Here is a 5,165-nt window from a genome sequence, read left to right as displayed (position 1 = left end):
AACCCTTTAGTGGTCACAGTTAGTAACAAAATGTAACTCTCTTCTTTATGAAGTAACACAGTTCTAATAGATGTGAGAGCAAAACAAACAGAAGGTCCATTTGGGCAAAGGTGAATGCATAATTTCTGAGAAAGGGCATCCAAACACATTATATGAAGTATAGATTCCAAGATTATAAGACATGACAGAGTCTCAAGTAACATAGAAATAACTTAAAACGCTAATTGCAAGATTTTCAAAGTAATAATCCTTCATGTTAGGTAGGCATGATTCTGATAATAGGACAACTAATCTAGTTGAATAGGTTAAGTATATTAGCCCTAGCATAGTGAAATTCTAGTTTCAACAGTGTGACATAATAAAGGATAATGTTCAAACCAGTAGAGACTAAACTCTTAAGAACAATTAAGGACATGGTTTAAACTGGAATGACAGATCACATAAAACTAATTCTAGAAAGTCAGTAGTACAATAAAGCTTACAGATGACCACACAGCCATAGAGCTCAACATGAGACCTTTTCAACAGTATTTCAGGAAGCCTTAGGATCATAAGAACATTTGAAAAAAAATACAACTTGAATTGACATACTCTAATCACAATGACAACTCTGTAATTATCCTTAAGTATCCATAATCACCATAATCCTAACTTTATCAAAACAAGTGATTCAACTACATGATCTGGATCAACATGGAGTATCAAGGCAAGAATAGTGGAGCAAACATGAAAGCCTTAACAAAAATATCTCGAAATCTGAAGTTAAGATAGGTTCAGAAGATCACATGATGTTCTTAGTCATCTATGATAGTTCAACAACACATAAATTTACTTAACTTAGAAGAGCATTCATTAAATTTACAAGAATGACCAATTGAATTAATTTCAGATTTCTTTAGAGGTCAGTAAATTCACATACATAACATCAAAGCATAATGACCAATTTAACACATTATAAACAGAATAATCAACAAGAAAAAACAAGACTTTAATCTTACAATTAAAGAGATGAAAGGTCGACGTACACTGACCTTTCTCCGAGCAGCAAACCAAACAAAGGCTTCGTTTAGCCGTTTAGGAAACTAAAACTCAGACCTCAAGCAGTGAGTAACTCAGAACTAGAAAAGAGAGAGAGAGAGAGAGAGAGAGAGAGAGAGAGAGAGAGAGAGAGAGAGAGAGAGAGAGAGAGTGAAATCCGAAATTGAGGTCACTATGTTTGACCCATGGGTGTTGAATCTTCATGATGAACCTCTGAAAGAACTCTATGCGTTCTCCGATTTGACGGAGAATAAGAGATTTGAACAATTTGAAGTTTCACTCTTTGCCTAGGGTTTTCGGATTTGGGATTTTTGAATTCTATCAGTGAAATTGGAAATGGATCGGCAGGATTCACGACATAGGGACAAGGTGGATTGATTGAGGATTGATTTCGTCGACCTTGCACGAATTTGTGCAAGGTCTCATGACTGATGGGGAATGAAGCAGACGAGCAAGAAGAGAGTGTTTAGTGAAAGGGGGCGCCTGGTCCAAGAGGCAAATGATTAGGATTTTAGGATAACATGGTCTTTTGAGGTTAAGATTGGGGGGGAAGCAATCTGGGCCGCTTGATCGTTTGGTCAACGGCGCTGATAAATCAGGTGTTAAAATTTTTAAAAGGTTTTTATACGAGAAATTATAGGAACCGTTGGATTTCTATATTTCAACGGTGGAGATGAGGTTGTAGTGGGGATTAAAAGAAAAGAGAAAACCCGGGATTAATTACGGACCATTGATGAGTTGGATCAACGGTCCAAATTTATTTGTGCTTGTTATGTGAGTGTCGGAGATGGGTGACATGGCACACCGCTATTGGCTCACAAGGAGTGGCCTGGATTGCCAACTTGGACTGGAGGAGTTGTTTGGGCTGGGTCTGATGGCAATTGGGGCCTATGTATTGGGCTAGTTTTAATTTAAAAGATAGTCAATTTGTGTTTAATTAAAGAATTGCAATTATAGCCTTTTAACCCTTTTTGAAATTAATATAAATAAACTTAATTATTTTCAACAAAATGTAGTAAAAATTATAATTATCAAATATACCACTAATCATTGTAATTAGTTACTTGCAAAATACTTTGTCTTCTAAATTATGACACTAATTTTGAATTATTAAATTAATTATAAAGCCTATGTGATTTACATAAAAGTTATTTAAATAGTCTTAAAATAGTATGTATGATATATTTGTAATAACATAATACTAAATTATTTATTTCAACACTATTAATAGTTAATTAAATTTTGTAAAATAGGTATTAATGCTTGCAAATATTTTCAAAATATTCATTGTAAATTGTTAAGTATAAATAAATTAATTTTAAAAGGGAGGGTCAAAATTGGCCGTCAACACCACCCGATCCACACATAACAATCGGTAAGGGAAATACTCATCGAGCCAAAGTGCTCATACCCACAAAACACATGTATACCAACAACAAGCACGTCAAGTGCATAAACATAACCCTGTGGAGACAGATACGTCATGCGCTACAGGATGCCTAACACGATTAATGCGCAATAAGTGACCTACCTCTCGAGAGCCATCTCGCTCATATAATACCACAAGCTACACAGGATCACATCACACGTGTGTATAATCAAGCCGTCCCACCACCCACATGGCATAATAGAGTAATACATGGGATAGATGATGACATGAATAACATCCAATGACCGAAAACTCATCCATAAGCAATGCTATGCCGAATAAGAATATCTGATCTGGTGTAGAATATACATTCACATTGGTCTTACAAACAGACCTCTAAGCTGATTCTGATCATCCAAAATTAGGGTGATAACCTCCTAGTGATTCACAATGACCCTATCTGTGACACATATGATCAACCGTCAAATCAGGAACAAACTTCCACGGTCCGCAACCAAAGGAACAGAGTGTCTCTCATACACAAACTCCCCAAACAATGATAGTACAAGAATATTCATACCTGATTTTAATCTCTACCACTTAAATAACTACCACGTCACACTTACACAATCATCCCGTGGGAGTTACTCCAACAACCTACCGCACCGGGTAGCAAAATCAGCACATCCATGGCTACCAACCATACTATCAATGTGATGCAACACCATTCTTAAGCGACACTAAGATAGCAGCATACTCTGAACATCTGAAATCTTCCCCCGCTCCTCCGAGCTCGTGACATTCTTATCAACACTGAACCGCAACCTTTATCCTCAACTTCCAATTTCCATATTGCTCGCTGAATCTATCATGCTGCTTTGCGAGAGTACAAAAATTTCATCGTAGCTCCTGAACCACCAGTAGAATATACACTTCATCGGCTCGAAACCTTTTACTTAGCACATTTCAGAAGAAGGATCGCCACACACAACCAACTTCCCATGCCCGCAAAAGATGAAGAACTCAAGTCGTGTGCTAAACCACCATAATTTTTTCGGAATCCATTTACACATAACAAAGCCGTCAGAATTAATACCTCCAAATCAATCAAATTGCGGCAGCTATCAAGCCCGCACGTACAGCCATGAATCACCTATGTAGCCTTACCATACCGAGGAAACCGATTGTTTCCACAACCATGCTGATTTAAACCACTACTAAACAACTCAACTTCTCACGATTTACTCTTGACTTGCCTTCGAAATAATAGCTCTGTGCAAACACAAAACGGACCTCAAACAACACACCCCTCGAGTGACCCAATCACGAGACCACGTCGTCTCAATACCCATAAGCCATCTCATACTCTCCTCATGCACTCAATAGTATCTCCAACTGATATACCCATTTTGAAGGACCTTCTGCGAATTCGAAGTTGTTCTCCCATTTCTCTAACATTGCACCGCAAACCAGATGATAACATAGAGACTCCCCAAGTGTCCTTCACACTTTGCCGCAAAAACTAGTCCTCAGCCACGTAACGAACCCAAAATCCTTAGACACCACACTTTAATTCTTGAATCCCCTAGAACCATTATTGATAGTCACCCACTAGCACATATTCCTCATGTCCTTTCCCCCAATTACCCTTGATGTTTTCTTTTCTTAGTCATAACAAATCCACCAATGTACTGATAGTTAGAAACTGCACAGGCATGCAACCACGTGACCCAATTATAGACGGTGGGCTCCCCCACTTAGCTTTAAGCTACAGTTAGATAAATTCAGAACCCACAATAACTCTCCCTTCTCAATTACCAAGATCTCGCACCATTAACCCGCCAAACTCCTCGAAAGCTCTTGTTGTATCCATCATAACACATCCCGAATTGTCAGCCACAAATGCACATTTGACCTCCTGACAGTCATACCATCTTCTTCAAGCGATCCAAGCCCACATAGCAGTACGTTCCCCCCGCTGGGTAGAAAGTAGAACTCTTCGTAGGAACTTCATCAAAAATCACACCGCTGCTAACCTGTTCACAGGAGATAGCCCACCTGTGTAACCTCATATCAACCTCCTCCAACACCATTGACATGGTTACCTTCATTATGAAGTTAATTAATCTCCTTGAGTCCACACTGATCCTCCAGCCGTAAGAATCCTTTCATTCATTAATATCACCCGAAGGTCCAACAATATATTTGAAACTCGAAATCATATTACATCCAAAATAATAATCAAACACTCACATTTTCCTACATTCCAATCAAGCTCTTTTCGTCACATTCAAGATTACTAAGCGCAGAAACCACTGCAAGGATCATCTCCCTCGAACCATCAATATTGAAAATGCCGATTCGATTCTGAAGCCGCAACACACTGCCATCTCTGATAATCGCTTCTTCGCTACAATTTCACAGCACCGTTCCTAGAGGCAAACAATTGTAGACCAACATACCGACGAGCCTTAATGCGTTCAACCAAGGAAAGTGACACCATAATATTAAAAAAAATTCCACCAAATTTGGAAATGTCCAACCTCGCGACTCTTTCAACCAATGCTTGAACGTACATAGTCCGATTGCCTTTCCTCCGCTGGAATCAAATGCCGAGTCTCCCCAATCATGAACCGATTAATCCTCCTCCCGAATTATTCATTTCCACGACACATAAGCAAGCACCCAAGGAGAACGTCACAATACATTTTTCATCGCCTTGAAACTGTAAACAACACCAACACTGTGCTGGAATGAC

This window comes from Nicotiana tabacum, chromosome 12 (assembly GCF_000715075.1).
Source record: "Nicotiana tabacum cultivar K326 chromosome 12, ASM71507v2, whole genome shotgun sequence".
Classification (NCBI taxonomy): domain Eukaryota; kingdom Viridiplantae; phylum Streptophyta; class Magnoliopsida; order Solanales; family Solanaceae; genus Nicotiana; species Nicotiana tabacum.
Note: the sequence above shows the minus strand (reverse complement) of the source record.